The following is an 18,338-nucleotide window of genomic DNA, read 5'->3' on the forward strand; positions in this document are numbered from 1 at the left end:
TCGTTTTAAAGACGAAAAAGAAACTTTTTCAGTGTATTTGGTTCATGGAGAAGAAGCTTTCAATAAAAAAAAATGTTCCTAACAGCAACTTTTGACATATTTTTATGAGTCATAATGTTTGCAGTCAAAAATACAATTTACTTAAATACCATTCTAAATCAAAATGCTAAAAACAAAAATATTCGAAAATTTTGTAGGTTTCGAGATATTTTAAAATTGGTTTTAACCAAAACAATTGTATTCTTTTATTACGACCTTCTCATAAGCTATTCGCGTTTCTGCAATACGATTTAATTATACAGTTTAATCATCAGACGCTATCGTTGAATAATATTTTGATTGTTTTCGTGTAGCTTTCTAATGGTTCACAATATCGCCTTGTTGTCACAAAGAAAATTATAGGAAATTTTATTAGCTTTTGAAAAAACTTTTGTTGTTGAATGAGAAATCCAAATAACTCATGAAAAGGTCGTGATAGAACAAAATAATTGTGTTGTTAAAACAAAATTTAAAATATCTCGAGAATTACCACATTTCAGAAAATTTTTGTGATGAACATTTTGATTTGAAATGGCGTTTAGAATCATATCCAAAGAGAAAATTGTATTTTTGACTGCAAATAGTATGAATTATAAAAACATGTCAAAAGTTGTTGATAGGAAAACTTTTTTATTGAAAGCTTCTCCATGATCCAATTACACTGAAAAAGTTTCTTTTACGTCTTTAAAACGATAAACATTTTATAATGGGGAAACTCCACCAACTTTTAAAAAAGGCATAATAACTAGACCTGTGCGCCGCTGCGCCACGCCGCCGCCGCCGGTAATTTTTAACGTACGCCGACGCCGAACGGTAGATCGGCGGCGCGCCGCCGATGCATTTTTCCCGCGCCGACAATTCGCGAACTCTAAAATTGTTGACTCATAATTTTATCCACAATTTGTCTATGGACCGAATATACGACGTTAACTGATTGATGATTTATCACATCTTGATCATTATTTGGTATTAGTGGTCGTCAATTGGATTACAAAATTAAAATAATCTTGATATTTTCTCGAAAACCATTACACGACACTTGTTATATAATTCAAAGATCCATTCTTGCTTCGTCAACTGGTTATGATTGTGAGCATATAAGTTTCAATTCACCATTCGTGTGCGTCCACAAATTAAAAAAAAACTTCCACTTTTAAGATATATGTGCCTGAAATTTACGATTACAGGTATACTTCGATAGTACGTACACCTTCGCTTCGTTTAGTGTACGTTCTATCGAAACGTACGTACTATCGAATCACAAAAATAAATTTCAAAATATTACTTTTTATGTTTAATATTGCATGAAAACTTACAAAAATAAGATTTATCACTGAATTAATCCCCATATTAGTGATAAACTGTTCAATCACTGTGTACTTGGTTTTAGAAGAACGGTTTGCTACAACCAGAATGGTTGAAAATGGCATGTAAAAGCATTTCCTCGGACTTATTCAGTTCCTTGACTACGTACGATTTGTCTGAATTTTGCATAAAATATTCTGAATTTGTAATAAAAACCGAAAGGAATAAGATGCCTCTGAATATCGTAGAATATTGGAGAGTTATTGATAAATTCTTTGAATTTGGTAGCATTTCCGCGAGCGCGATGCCATTAACAACATAGGGGAGACCGGGGCTAGTTGGCGGTGTTTTCAGTTTTCATTTTTTACCGCTTTGATTTTGGTAGATCTTGCAAAATAGAACACGTTGTATGAAAGGGCAGACTGTTGGCAGCATCTCTGAATTTTATGAAAATGTTTCATACGTTGTCTTTATTTCTAGAGAAAAAAATATGTGACACGGAAAAGCCGCCAACTTACCCCAGCCTCGGGGTAAGTTGGCGGTATGTGTGGGGTAAAATGGCGGAATGCCCAAAAAATAAGCAATCAAATGGAAATTCGATTACATCAGTGGTCCCTATGAAATGTGCCGATTGTCTTTTCAATAAAAACTGTATATTATTCGACACTTTTCATTATATTCCAGTCTCAATACCCTGTCATTTTCACTTCTACGCGTACTCCATATTCAAAAGCAAATTTTCGAAATTCTTCAGGCAATTGGTCGAAATAATTGCATAGACGAGAGACACAAGAAAAAGTTTCTCTTACTTTGGAGTGAATTCGAGAAATGAAAATATTTGATGACTATTTTTGCACTGTAAATAGTACCGCCAACTTGCCCCAACCGCACTTTTTATAAAAAAGGATTAAAAAAATTACTTTTGTGTATGGATAGGTGTAATATCTATACGGATACTGAAAGCTCTTTTCACGCACTATCGAAAAATATTATCATTCGGGGAATATATTGAAAACCACCTTAAATAACACAAAATGTTTAAAATTAAGAAAATTCACAAAGTATGCTCAAAACACAATATGACCCACAGCTTCTATAAAAAAAATGTTTAACAACAAAAACACATTGGATAATGCGTTTCACATTACTTGAGGTTCACAACGAGAGAGAGCGCTTTATGTCTAATAGAAACGGAGAAAAGGAGATTCCGCCAACTTACCCCAACCGCCAACTAGCCCCGGGTTTTTCTATATCTTTATTTTTTGGTCGCAAAACGGATATTTAAATATATTTGCAATGGCGATTAAATTTTAAATATGTTTTATGACAACATATGAGCTTAAAGATATATAAAGCATAGTTCCCTTTCATACCTTAATCCTTGAACCATGCCAATATGTTGAATACTTCCTTTAATTGCTCGCACAAGTTTCACAAAAGAAGTATAGAAGGAAAAAGGCTCGTTTAGCTGTGTTTGTGCAGATCTGTAAGTCATATTAGTCTCCATCAAATTCGCTGGGCGTACTTGATCCGAATCTTACCCATTCTATTCAAAACATAGTATCTCCTAGAATGTAATGAATTCAGCACTCACATTTTATGGGCATAATATTTGAAAATCAATTAGCAAAAATCGTGTTATCATTGCTCTAGATAGTATACCTTGAAAGTTACTAAAATCATGGTCTTCAGAAAAACTTCTTTGAATTTTGCCGGTTACTTCGAAGTTAGTAATACTTCTCTGATACTTGTGAGACACCGTACATAAAGCATGCAAAAGTTTTTGGTCTACCTTCCATAATTTTGTGAAGTTAACTGTGAGTTTTAGAAATTTACTTGAGGTTCGTTGTAATTTATTTGTTTGAAGTAATATTGCAAAGCTTGAAGACACCCCTTGATGTTTGAATTTTTTTCCATAAATCCTTTAAATACTCTTGAAATTTCGTAAACTTCCCAGAAATTCTAAAGATTTCGATCAAGATCGTAAAATTTTTTGAAGTTCCTTTGTTAAAATTCAGAGAAATGTTCGGAATTAAATGAAACTGCGCTGAGCAAAATACATTACCTAGCCACAATTCATGTCCGTGATTTAATTTAGAAAACTATAAGACGCGTGACTCTGTGTAAAAAATCCAACGGTAAGCTCAATACTAAAATATCACGATAACACGACGAGAATTTACGAAAATCGTTGCACGTCGTTCAATTCTTGACTGTTTTAGTCAATAAAGTTAATACAAATCAATGTTTCATCGAGTTATGAATTAGAATCATAAAAATATTAAACAAATTCAGACGCAACCACCTACTAAACATTTCAGTATAATGTCATCTTTTTTTGCGTGAACTAGTTTTGTGAAAACACAAAAATTATTTTCAATACGAGGTTTATTTATAATTGATTGAATCGTGACCTATTTTAACATTTTTTTTTCTCGAAGAATAGTTGAGCAATGGTAAGATTTCTAGTCTCATAAATTATTCATCGTGTGATCTAGCCCCACTCAAGAAAGATTTTCAGTGTCAGTTGCACCAGCCCGGTATCACAGACAAATAAGACGTAACACGATATGAATTTTCATCACTCATAGAAAAAACGGTCGATTTCAATTACAAATCGGTGGCGTTAGTGAAGAGATTTTGACACAGAGCTAAATGCGTTACTTAGTTTCCGCACCCACCCGAAAACGTTACGGTCTTTTTAATTTCATGCAAACCAAAACAAACAATATGGGCCGGAAATGGGATATTCATTCTTGTCGAAGTGCCCAAGGTGGGAGTTGTTCACAACCATTTCTTAAGTTACAACACGATATCGATCGGTGAGTAAGCACATAACAGGATGTTAGTGATTTAATTGATTCGGTGTATCGAATGTATGCAATGGATTAGAATTTGTTGGTCCCCGGAACTGCTGGAGAAATTGGCGGGGTGCAGGTGCTACGAAAACTAGAGATACGCTCAGACCATTTTCAATCAAACTTGTTTAGTGATCAGTTTCAACCTAACAAGAGCTAACACGTCAAGTCGTGGAATGATTATGATTGATAGTAACTGTATATTTAGGTTTCGTCAGGGTGTAGATCTGTATGATTCCAACACATCGAGCATACTTTGCACTCAAGATAGAAGCAGACCGTACGTTGTATGAAAATGTAGTGCCAGGGAATCGTATTTCTTATCATCGTGGCGATTTTGTACTTAAAAGAAGAAAAAGTAAACACCAGCCTGGAAAATGAAGTAATGTGTCTACCTTGAAAGATGTCCTTACACGATCATTAAAAGTAACATTTCTGCGCAGTAATGCCAATAATAACGCCTCGTGTTAGGGTTCCTGATATCTGCGGGATTCTAAAAGAGCGACGGTAAACAACCCAGGGACAACTTGACAGATGGTGCTTGTTTCATATATGCACCACCGACTTGATGGTGGCGCTAGTATGCCTTCTCTGTATGAGTACCACGAACAACGAAACGAAAAAGTTTCAAGAAAAAAGCGTGTTTCGTTACGTGTGTTATGAACGCCGTCAATGCGGCTAGATCAACATTTAGAAAAAGCTTATTCCAAAATATGAATAAAGAAAACTATTATTAGAGAATAAATTTATCCCTAACTGAAAACCGTCAGCAAAGTTACATAAATCTTATTATATATTTAGCTGGAAGTCGTAGTTTTTAACAACCGGCTCTCTTCCATCCTAAACATGTTTTGGTTTTCTTGTTGTGTGAAGTTTGAAATCGTTAAATCATTGGTGCTTTTTATCTCGAGAAATGTAAATGAAAAACATTTTGGCCAATGAAAGTACATCACCACCAAGCTTAACAATTCGTTTTGAATAGAATTTGTGTTTTTATCAGAATTCTAGCAGCAAAAAGAAATGGTAGAAATGCTTAAATTTGAATATTTTCCACAGATATGGAAAATAATAAATGGGATGCGCCCTTTTTCAAATTTTGCTCCATTCAAGCCGCCATGATATCACCAAATCACCCCAAAATTTGCTTATGACTTCAATATATGGGAGCTGGCAATTGTCCCCGGGCTTACGGTAAAGATGACTAAATAGAAACAAAAAACGTTGCTTACTTTCCCAAATATAGAAGAATAAATAATTATTATGGGTCATTGAAATACAGTTGTTTCTCTGCATTCTTCAAATTTGTCCATTGCAATCATTATTTCATGCGAAGTCGTAGTATGCGACATCGACAATTTTTCTATTTCGTTCTCCAAATTTTACAACTGTAAAAATAGTTCCACCTTTCATTTATTATCTTGCATTTGGCAAGCAGGGTGGGCACTATTGGAGCTTCAGTTAAAAAAAATGGATATGGTTGCGAGAATTACATTTTGTGCAATGTGTTCAACAGATGTCGCTAGTACATCGTGGGCGATGATTTTTTTTTTAATATTTTCTTTAAGCTATAACGTTTGTTTGTATGTGCTGTGAAGTCTGTTACAATAGAAACCGAAAATTTGGGAAAGGAATTATACTGTTAAGATTTTTTTTAGTTACCTAGGCGTCAATATTCGTCACGCCGACACACGCCGGCGCGCCGCCGCCGATAGGTTCCAACGGCGTGACGCCGCCAACGCCGCCGCCGCCGGCCAAAAATGTCGCTTACGCCGCCGCCGATAAAAAATGCATCGGCGCACACCTCTAATAATAACACGAGTTAATTGTCTGTTGGACCAAAATTCGAAATATCTCGACAAACTATTGCATTTTGGAAGATTTTTGTTAAATGCATTTTGTTTTAGAATTATACTTAGTATCATATTCTATAATAAAATCACAGTTTTGTATGCCAATTGCTATGAAATTTAAAAACATGTGTAAAGTTATAGCCAGAAAAACTTTTTTACCAAAAAGTTCTCCATCATACAATTACATTTAAAATGTTTCTTTTATCTTTGGATTTTCGTTGACAAAATCTAAAAAATTAAAAACGTGGGTTCTTCTTGCAATTTAAATTTTTAACATAAATTTTTGTGTTTGTGAAAAGTGACACAACATTTTTTTCAGTGTATATTTTTTTCGTGCAGCAGAAGTAATCATTACCTGTAACCCGTTCTCAGATGATTTTGTTATTTTCAAAAATGGTACATGTATAAACTTTTACACCCTTTTTAAAAAAATAGCTCTTGAGTCAAAATAATCTTGACTGTGGAAAATATTTAGTCTTCCATTCCGGTGAAACGTGTAAAGTTTCATCGGAATCCAATATGGTCGGTCACGATTTTTAAGATTTTCGGATGGATTTTTGTAGAATTGCTCAGAAACGACCGAAGAAAAATAAAACACATGATTTTTATTCACCGTCCTGTTTTCGTAAGGCAAAATTTGATTGTTCCAGAATACATACAATTCACGATTTTGGGGACAATGCCAATTCGTACTTGAAAAAGTAAAGCGCTTCCTAATAAAAAATTTCCATAGAAAACCTAATCATACTTTTCTTTCTACGTTCATAGTTAATTTGCATATGCTTTTTACAATATTGACGTATTCAGCCAAGGTCATCCATACGCCGCCCGTCAGCAAGACTCGGGCAGGTGTCTGTGTCAAGTGTCAACACAACTCATCCCAGGGTACAGGGCGAGGTTCTCCGATCCAGCACTGTTTGTTCAGGTTTATATGAGACAAATAGCTTCAACAACAACGACAACAACAAGAACGCAGTCAGAAGCGGAAAAGCCTTTTCCGAGCGCATCCAATGAATAATAAATGGCCACGAATAGCAGCACAAAAGTCACGACCGTATGAAGAAAGTGAAAACGGGTGAAAGACGGAAGTAAGAGTCCTTATATAAGAGATACAATCCTAATGGGTTCTATGGGTGTAGAGTTGCTGAGGTGTTGCTTGGCAGGAGGTCGTGGGTAGAGCTTTGAGCATTGAATAACAGAATTGGGAATTGATTTCATGAAACGAAATGTGATTAATTTTGCAACACTGAGTCAGCTTATCGGTTTTCAAACAAGATCGCTCGTGCGGCTGCGAACCTGTTTTTTTCAGCTGGGTTTCTGTAACGAAGTGCACCTTCGCAAATTAAATGTAATGGAACAACAATTTTTCAACCTTAAAAAGTTCCTCAGAAATGTTCATGTATTCATTCGTATCATCAGTATCACGCACATTATCATAACCTCAGAACAGCTATAATAATACGAGAGAAAAGTACATTATTGTTCGTCTAAGTAGCTCAATTGCATATAGTAGAAGATATTTTCTCTGAATACCGCAAGCTTATCCTTGTTACTGTCGCCATTATCGTCAATTTAGCCGCATTATCCACTTTGAGCATGCATGACAATAAAAGTGAATTGCCACCCAATCGAATAAATCGATCTGTTTTTCTTGCTTCGGTGGCTTCAATGCATGCGACGGAAAATCGTTGCTTCGAAAGTAGTTCAGGGTGAATGCGTCACGCTGCGATTCGGACACAGCCTCCGGTACCTATAGTATTTGAACAGCCGCCTGATTTCTCAATTCTGCTTTTATTTGCGGTTTGTAGGGGAGAGTGGGATGTAGTGTACCGGATTTCGTGTTGAGCCTTAAACTAAGACGAACATCAGTTGTCAATGTTTCAACTCGTATTCGTAGTAATTTTTTAATTTCAAAATTTGACAAAAGATGTTTTATAAAATTAGTTTCGTAGGTAAAAATATTGTGATTTTTGTAACAAACATAAAATCAGTCCTCTTGATACGGAGTAGTGAACCATGGCAAACAATCGAAGAAAGTAACATATTTTCGGAACTTCTTTTATTTAGAGTTACAAAAGGTGAACATAATAATATCTCTGAAATAAAGTATCGTTGTATTCGTAATGAATCAGTGATCCACGCGTGACCAAGAGACATCACATCTATCGCTCTCTATCATGCTAATCATGGACCTTGGTTCTATACATCCCTGCCAAACCCATTGCGGAACCGGTCCTGATTCTGGAATCGGTTGCTGCATTGTCACTCGGCATATTTGTGACATCGTCACGACGCGACGTCTTCAAGCACTATATAATGTTTCAAATCATATTCTCTTTACCAGCAGGGCAGGAAATATTCGAACCGAACCTATATTCGAATACTTTCAAAGCGCGAAGCTTTGCGTAACTGGTTCGTATACACAAGCTTCGCATCACAATCGCTTACCATCGTAATTGCGGACATTTGGGCGATACTTTTGCATGCTCTTCGGCGAGGACAAATGAAGCTTCTTGTTCATTTCATTGATGTTCGGAAAGATATGTAAAAGCTTTTGCGTAGTTTTCGACGAACACGAGCTAAGCTCTTGGTTCGTGTGATCGATATTTTTGAAACATTTACATGGAGCTTCGAAACGATGTTCGCGAACACAGAAAATAAGATTACCTCGAAGTATTTCAGAATCACGAACATCGAAAGATTATATCAATTTAGCATCGCGAGGGCCATCGTTAACATGTTCGCCGGACGATATTAGTTTTTCTAATTCAAATACCTACCTACTAGTTATGCAAAAAAAGTATATTCTAGACAGAGGCCTTGTATTAAGAATGGAATAGGTGAAAAATAATTGTGACAATGTGTAGCTTATGGATGCTGGGGTTAACTGAAAAGTGACGTAACAAGTTTATTTAAGATACCCTACTGATATATTACCAGTAGGGATAAAATCAAGATTTCGTGACAGGGCGCGGATAAATTTTCAAATGAAATAAATTAGGGCTAGAAAATGAAGTTAAACACAATGTACACAACGTATTGAGTGGTTCGCTTATCTTAGTCATGTTCCTATAGTCACCTACCAGTTATGTCGGTTTCTTGAGGATAAAGATATCGATTTTCATTCAAAGGAAAAAATCGATTATCAGTTAAATAAATAACGTCATGATGTGTATGATGAATCCTAGAAATAAATAGGGAATGTCAATAAACTCGACCATTCCCGATTCATATTTGGCAGTTCTGGTCGTTTTGTAAATCTTGTTTTCGACTAACAGTAAAACCATTTTGATTCAGAAGTATGTTTTAGAAGGGCGCATGTTTTTTCGTGCACTTATTTTTAAAAAAACGCTTTGAATCCATCTACCAGTGTGATGAGACATTTTTTATAACTGTTTTCGAATATTATATCAGTTGAGAACTTTTAGAACATGATATTTCGAGAAATTTTGAAAGTGAAATTCAATCAGTTGTAAAGTTATAGAAAATAGCCTTTTAAAATGAACGGACAATTGAATTATTACTAATACTTTATGAATACATCATCTAAGTTCTTCATTCAATGCAATATGTATGCAAAAAGTTAAAAACTGGATTTCCCTTGAGAACTGGGCCAAAAAATCGAAAAAAATGTGTTGGCGATCCGAGAACTAGAACAACTCTTGGACCTCTGAAGTGCATACGTACAAAATGCTATAGTCTAATGTTTGTTTTCATTCATTTCATTTAAAAATTTTCAGTTGAGCAATTCTGTCGCAAACTGCATTGTGGAGCGAGGGTCATAACTTCCTAAATTTAAGTGTTCCTATTGATTTAGTACACTCTCTTTAACATAAACTACTCTAACGAATGAACGAATGGAAGTAGGTTCAATAAATTTTGAAAGAATCCGTTAAATCAACCACTTAAGGGATTACACCACCGTAAAATTAAAAAAAAAATCGAAATGGATCTTGATTGATTTTATTATTCCATATCAACATTTGAATAGGGCTAATAAGATTTGTGAACAAACTTTTGTTTTGCTGATTTCTCTTATGTGGTTTTTGTTTGGGCGAAACTGAGTCAGTTCCTAACCCCAACTGCTGTCAAAATGTATGAACTGACAGCGGTTGGGGTTAGAACCTGACTCAGTTTCAGGTTCAAGCGAAATCGCCATTAATTTGTTATCATTTCAACACAGAAAACATTTGAAATCGATTCTACCAAGGGCAAAGATGTTGATTCATGTGTATTTTTCATAAAATTCAACTCTGTAGCGGAAAAATGAGCGAAATAAGTTTATTTACAAAAGTCTCATTAGCCCTTTTGAAGAATTACTATTGTATTGAACTAAAATATGGGTCTTCAAAATAATAGATCAAAATATCGAATGCGACAAAAAGCGAATGATAATGGAAAGACAGTATTCGAAAAAGTTCGAGTTTAGAACGACTTTCATTCTACTTGGAGTTATTTATTTCGCTTCTCATTTTCCGAGATTTCCCTTATATAAAGCATTTCGGCTATAACTGATTCAAAAAAATACAGGGGGCCCTAAATATTTCTTACTTTTATTTTTTATTAGTAAAAGTCAAATAAGGAACGATTACATTATGGAGAAGATAAACCAAATTTTGTCCTTTTCAGAATTGTTTTTGGATTTCCAACAAAAAAAAATCACTAGAACATTGTTTGTAAGTTCTTTGCGTTTCTCCATCAGTAATTAGTTAACAAATACAATACAAACAAGTTGGAATATCCTTTTCATTATTTATAACAAAACACATGTACAGGAGTCAGGAAATAAATTTCATAAAAGTGGAACATGTAATAAGTTTGACACTTCATTTATTAAGTCAACAGATTCTGTCGAAAATGTTTGAAGATAAATATTTTGTCTCTTGTGATTAGGTAATCAACCAATAAACTTATAAAACAATATTATAAAAATCATTTGGAAGCTTTCCTCTTGGTTTGGTACAGGTGCCTGGAATGCAACATTATAATTCAACTAATGACAATAATAATGGATTCAAGTATGTAGGTACTAGGTTAATAATTCATTTGGTAAAATTAAAAATAACGTTTAACACACAAATCATCGCACATTATTGAGTGAATATGACTAGCCGATTTACGAATGTTGCGCAAGAACGTTAGAAACCGCAACAAGTTGAAAACAAAGGCCAATGGACTACGCCTAACTACCCCTCAGTGGATGCAAATAACTGAAGTTCGCCGTCTAACTGAACTCAGACGTCAGCTGTGAGATTCCATCCGGAAAATTGTTCTTTTTAGGAAGAATTTGTTTTAGATAGGTAGATTATTAAGAGAGAGGTAATAGTTTTAGCGTTAAAAAACACTATTTGCGATTTTTTTAGAAATTTGGGCGAAGAGAATTGATCAAAACTTTTGTACATTATAATGTATCATTTCATCCAAAAGAGCCATTCACCAAAAAAAAAAAATTCACGCTGAAACCCTCACCCCCTTAAACATACTTTATACATCTTCACCTAAACTCCTTGGCAGGGAAAATATACTCCGATTGAAGAAGAAAAGACGAGTTTGCAATCAAAGTAGCTAGTAAACATAATTGTATTCCGAAAAAAAGAATTTGAATTTCACTACCACTACGCTCATTCAAACTCGTGGCTCATAAATTGGTAAGGTATGCGACGCACCTTATCCCTAAATCCTAAATTATAATCTTAAAATGATCCATTTTATTTATACTCAAAATAAGATTTACAGTTTATGATTTTAAGACAGACAGTCACGTAGCGAACATGTTCGCGGTGGCCTCATGATGCTGATGCTTGAAGCGATATAAAACTTCGAAGTTCGCGATTCTCAAATAAACGAGGTATTCGCTTTATATGGGTTCACCGAATATCGCTTCGAAACTCTGTGGAAATGTTCCAAAAACGCAAAAACCACGAGCCAAGAGCTTACCTCGTGTTCGACGATGTGTGCTTCTAAGGTTAATGTGAACTTTTTCGAACATTGTAAAAAGCGAAATAAATGCGAAGCTCGCTTCGTCCGAGCAGAGATAAGTTTTACCCCTAAATGTTCGCAGCGATTGTGTCAAACTCATCGATTGCATGTGGTATGCTTGAGAAGGTGCTTCGTGAAGCTTCGAACAGCAATCAATTCATTTTTCGAACTTTTCCTGCCCTGTTTACCAGGACCGGAAGCCAACTGCAAAACCAACTACCATAAACTCAATTTTTCTTTGGAGATTTAATAAATAGATTAATATCAATCAATTGCGTGCCAACAGAAAGTAAGCTAACGTCAGCAGTGTTTACCCTAAACAGTGTATCGGATGTTGACACAAGTCACCATTGTCTGCTACCATTTTAACCATATAGCAAAGCTTGAAAATTGGCGCAGGGATATTTTTTATGTTTTGTGAAGCGGACACAACTAGCGAGGAATAAATTAATGTTTTTATATTTTGCCGTGTATTATCTTTGCAAGTTTTCAAGAACGATATTAGAATAAGTTGTATTTCGACATTCAACCTTTGACAGTTAGCTGTAGTAAATAAAATCTAACAGTCTCGTTTTATTGTATCTTTTCAGGTAAGTTCCATTTATACTTAAACATTAGCTGACAGTAATCGTAAAATATGTCGATCCAACGGGTTCCCAATACTCATGGTGGCAACTGTCAGGTGAGAGTAACAAAAATTAAGATTCCGAAGAACAAGGCACATTTTCGGAAATTCTCGGTGATTGTTTGTCGTTGTGCTATCCAGTGCCGTCTTTATGTAATTGCACTACTTGATAGCGCAACTCAGCGTTATAGCAACCCTCCCCCTACTAGAATAATGCAGTATCAAGAAAAAAGTAAAATAATGTTAAAATTAAATTAAATATTATAACAATTACATTCCAAAAGTATTATCTAATAAACATTTCAAAACCCTTTGTTTGAACATCATCAATTGTTCAAATTTATTGAATAATAACAATACTGGAACGAAAATATGATCCCCAATCTTCCATCAGTGCAAAACCTATTATCATCTCTTTTCTCTCTGATTTAAGAGATGAGCAAAAACAGAACGAAAGATTGTCACATACTGAAGACATGAAGTCGAAACATTTAACCCAACTTATTGGCTTATAGATTCAACCAGTTACAACATTTTAGTCGCTTTTCTTCCTCGCCTGCATTTTGGAGGGGCAGGGTGTTAATTTCTATCTTGCTATTGTACATTTCCGTGTCGTGTCATCATCGTAGTAGCTGCCTTTATATTCGCGAATATCTAATTTCTTCCTTACTTCTTGCCCTTACGGGTGTGAGCTTCCTTAATGATGATACTGGTTAAGATTTAGAGGTATTTGATGCAGCTTTTGCCGCTGTCAATAGCTTATTGTATTTGAAGCCGACCTCAGAATGTACGTGAATCGACAGGCATTCTTGAAATTGGTCGGTGTCTGTGCAGTAGAGCTGTCACCTTGCATCACTGGCGGCTCCGGGGGCTGCTTTGGGGGGGAGCACTTTCACGGTGTGGGAAGATGTGAGTGTAGGCTGAAGAATAATAATGATCGTCACAAAGCGATGAAATCTTACTTCACGCTGAATATCATGGGAGTCACCAAACCAAACAAGCTGCTTCTTGCCGAGCCTCTTGAGCAGAACAAGAAGAAGATGTCATGTCAAGAAGGGTTACGTGAGAAAACTGACTTCGGAAAAACTTCAAGAAAAACGTGTGCGTATTTGGTACCTACCTATACTGCCCATAAAAGCATAAGAGTCCTATATGGATTTTTGTCGATACTGGGTTATATGTTGGATAGTATTCTGTATCACCACTGAATCACAATGCACAAATATGATTACCAGTTTTCAAATAATATCGAAACCGAGAAAATACCAATCGAAATAATATAATCGAAAAAATACCAAAACATGGTTGTCCCATCCAATAATATCGAAAAAATACCAAAACATGGTTGTCCCATCCATAAGGCTCAATGAAAATATAAATCTTGAACAGCGTTTTTTCGTGGCTTGCTGTTTTTCCACGTGGGACTCTTATAGTTTAATGGGCAGTATATGGTCTATGGTGTTTCTTCAAACTCAGTCCCCCTGAAAGGTCCAGATCAGCTAACACCGTTAATGTCGGCACTAATCCATTTCCGTGAGTTCCGAGTATCAGTATGCGAGAACATCAGGGAGATGTTCCACCAAGTGCGAATGAGAGACGAAGACCAACATTGCCAGCACTTCTTCTGAAAAAGTACCACCGAGTCGAAGCCGTTTAGGACATTTGGCACAAGTTGTTCACCGAGCGCTGCACAACACGTCAGGAACCTGAATGCAAGACGATTCGAGCAGGACAATAAAGAGGCGGTCGATGCAATTATAAAACAACACTACGTTGATGACACAGAGGAAAACAGTGAAGCTCGCACAGTAAGTCGAAAAGATTCACGAGCAGCTAGGTAAGAAATTTAAAACTGAATATGGAACTCCGCCACGATCATGACAAACTTGATACAGACAACGCTTGAAGAAAAGAACCTAAATATCGATGACGAAGCTAGTACAGAAAAGGTGCCTAGAATGTGGTGGAATACGACAGACCGATTCACTTTCAAAATATCCTCCCGTTACGATGAAAATCCGCTCTCCTGCGGTCGCGGCCAACCAAACGCGAAGTTCTCCACACATTGATGATGGTGTACAATCCATTGGGTTTGATTACCCACCTGTGGATGATTTTTCAAGGTTCTGCTGCAAGAAATATGGAGAACATCAGTGGGCTGGAATGCTGCTATAGAAGACACGTAGATCGTTAAATGGTTAGTGTTCTGCTGGCTGAGATCCGACCACCGGTGATATAGCCCATTCGTTGCGTCTCTCGTCAGTGAAATTTTAGAGTCGACGGAAACTGGCGAGCGACGTTGAATTCCGACGAAGCAGAACGTTGCCGATGAGGGGACGCAGTGGACACGTGTACCCAATTTATTGCAAGACAATCGCTTGTTCTGGGGACCAGAAGTTCTTGGACAAAACGAACACGTCTAGCTATCGATTCCTAGCTTCGACAAACCGACAACAAACCGGCAAGTCACAATCTACTTATTCACTCCAGAATTATGGATCCTGTTACAAGGCCGCAAGAATACTCTAGATAGACCACTCTTCTGACTGGCATGGCTTTCGTTTTTCGGTACGTCGACAACTTGCAGCACTCTACGAGACAAGAACATCGTGTTATTGGACCACTGGTGCAACAAGAGCTAGCTAAAGCAGAGGACTATTTGTTCCGCCAAGGGCAGTTGGAAGTCTACATTGATGCGATCATCGTGCTAGCCGCAAATCACTTCGCGAGCTATGAGTGGACGAAGATAATTAAGAACAACCCACTTTTACACTGCGCCTTCCTCGACAAGAATGGAGTTGTACGTTTGCCGAACGCGATTTTGTTGAACCCGTCATTCTGCTTCGTAATCTTCGCATCAAACAGCTGATCATTGCTGACATTCCCGAACGTTTAAACCACCAAAAGCATTCCACAATCAACAACAAAGCTCTGCAACGCTACCATATTCCTCGTTTAAAGGCCACCTACCATGCGATCTGGAGTGATGCAAAAACGATCGAGCAAAACCGCAACCTTCAGCGATGACTGATCTTCCACATTCTCGTCTGGCCGCTCACCTACATGGGGGCGGATTATTTCGGGCCGATTCTGGTTTTGCTTGGACGACACTCGGAGAAAAGATGATTACCGACTCTTGCGAAATGGCAATTCGAAACATCATGGCTAGGAGGGAAGTACTGGCTGTCATCCATAGCGATCGCGGAACTAATTTCCAAGCTACAAGCAAGGTTATCGAGCAGCTCGATTCCGGAAAACTAGTTAGTGAATTGACCTCAAGTCGCACCCAGTAATTAATCTTCAATTTGTCGTGCTCACCCCACTTAAGAAGATTTGATCCACATCGTTGAGCTGAATTTAAGCAAGCTACAACCCAGTAGACTACCTACCGTCGAAGGGCATCAGAACGCTTTAATCGAGGTAGAAAACATTGTCAACTAGTGAGCACTGACCGACATTTCCCTGAATAACGACGAATCATCTGTGCTAACACCTAACCATTTTCTGTTATCGGAGGTGGAGATAGCGTGGTAGGTAAATCGATTGCCTTGTACGCAGCTCACCTGGGTTCAATTCCCAACCCCGCACATTGGATTAGAGATTTTTCTAAAGAGATTTCTCTAACCCGACAAAGAGGCGAATGAGCCTAAGGTCAAAACCTCTATAATCAAAATTTAAAAAAAAATCTGTTATGATCAGTGGTGGTGGGTTCACTTCGATTGCAGTCCGGTAAATAAAAGGAACTGTCGAACTCAAGTACAGATCATGGCGAACTTATTCTGGAAGCAGTGAATCCGTGACGATCACATGCAGAACTAATTGCTGTCGGCGACATTGTAGTAATCGACGACCCAAAGTTTGACAGAAACTGATGGCCTAAGTGTAAGGTTATCGCAACGCAACAGGCTCCCAATGTACGTGTACGGTACGCCAGTGTACAGACATCAACCGGTCGAATCAACGAGTGGCCTGTAGTACTTTTAGCTGTGCTCGACGTATGCGCTGTAGACAATACGCTGACGGATAACCTCTTGCGCATTCTGCAGGAGAGTGTTGACTACGCCCTATCATCAACCACACCTAATGACTGAGAACTGACATAAAAGTAAACTTTACAATATGTATAAGAAATAAAACAATTGTTTTTGAAATGCTACTAGGAAGTAGCAACTTGCCACTAGCCAGCGCTACGATCAGCCAGCAAACGCTATAGAGGGATTCCATGAGAAACCGGCCAACCGCAAAATATGACCATCGTCGATTCGAACGAAACTTTGCAGGTGTGTTCGCTGTATGAATCTCCATGATATTCTCTGGCAATTGGAATATTTTGGTACAAGAGTAATTTTTCAAAAGGGCGTAAACGTTTCTACGTGCATGAATTTCAAATTTTTTTTGTTCGATTACTGTATTTTATACAGCAAAACTATCTGAGAACAAGTTACAGGGAATGAATACTTCTGTCCGAAAAAAATATACACTGAAAAAAATGTTGTCATTTTTCAAAAAAAAAACAAAAATTTATGATAAAAATTTAAATTGCGAAAAAACCCATTTTTTTAAATTTTTTATATTTTGTTACCAAAAACCTAAAGAGAAAAGAAACATTTTGAATGTGATTTCATGATGGAGAAAAAATCGGTAAAAAAGTTTTCCTAACAATAAATTCGTATATGTTTTTAAATTGTAATTCTATTACAAATTGTAATTCTATTACAGAATATAATTCTAAGCACCATTTAAAATCAAAATGCATTTAACAAAAATCTTCCAAAATGCGATAGTTTTCGAGATATTTGAAATTTTGCTCCTTCAAAAACAATTAATTCGTATAATTATGCTCTTTTTAAAAGTTGTTCGCGTTACCCCATCAAAAAATGTCAAAAATTTAATGTTTATCGTTTTAAAGACGTCAAAGCAACTATTTTAGTGCATTTGGATCCTGGAGAAGCTTTCAATAAAAAAGTTTTCCTAACAACAACTTTTGACATTTTTTTATAATTCTTACTATTTGCTGTAAAAAATACAATTTTCTTTTTGAATATGATTCTAAACGCCATTTTAAATCGAAATGCTCTTAACAAAAATTTTCTAAAATGTAGTAGTTCTCGAGATATTTTAACTTTTGTTTTAACAACACAATTATTTTGTTTTATTACGACCTTTTCATAAGTTAGTCGCGTTTCTCCATCAGCAATAATAGGTTTTTCAAAAGGCCCGTAAACTTTCGTGCAACTTTCTCTTTGACATCAAGGCGATATTGTAAACCATTAACTTTTAAAAAGAGCATAATTACACGAATTAATTATTTTTGAAGGAGCAAAATTTCAAATATCTCGAAAACTATCGCATTTTGGAAGATTTTTGTTAAATGCATTTTGATTTTAAATGGTGCTTAGAATTATATTCTGTAATAGAATTACAATTTTGTATGTCTATTAGTATGAAATTTAAAAACATGTACGAAGTTATTGTTAGGAAAACTTTTTTACCGATTTTTTCTCTATCATGCAAAATGTTTCTTTTTTCTTTAGGTTTTTGGTAACAAAATATAAAAAATTAAAAAAATGGGTTTTTTCGCAATTTAAATTTTTATCATAATTTTTTGTTTTTTTTTTGAAAAATGACACAACATTTTTTCAGTGTATATTTTTTTCAGACAGAAGTATTCATTCCCTGTAA

General features: G+C 36.2%; 1 protein-coding gene across 13 annotated transcripts in view; it reads left to right on the forward strand.

The window, feature by feature from the left end:
* LOC131691630 (probable phospholipid-transporting ATPase IA) overlaps nucleotides 1-18,338 on the forward strand; it is a 256,852-nt gene that overhangs the window by 73,226 nt on the left and 165,288 nt on the right. The window lies entirely within an intron of this gene.

Source organism: Topomyia yanbarensis, chromosome 3 (assembly GCF_030247195.1).
Source record: "Topomyia yanbarensis strain Yona2022 chromosome 3, ASM3024719v1, whole genome shotgun sequence".
Taxonomy (NCBI): Eukaryota; Metazoa; Arthropoda; class Insecta; order Diptera; family Culicidae; genus Topomyia; species Topomyia yanbarensis.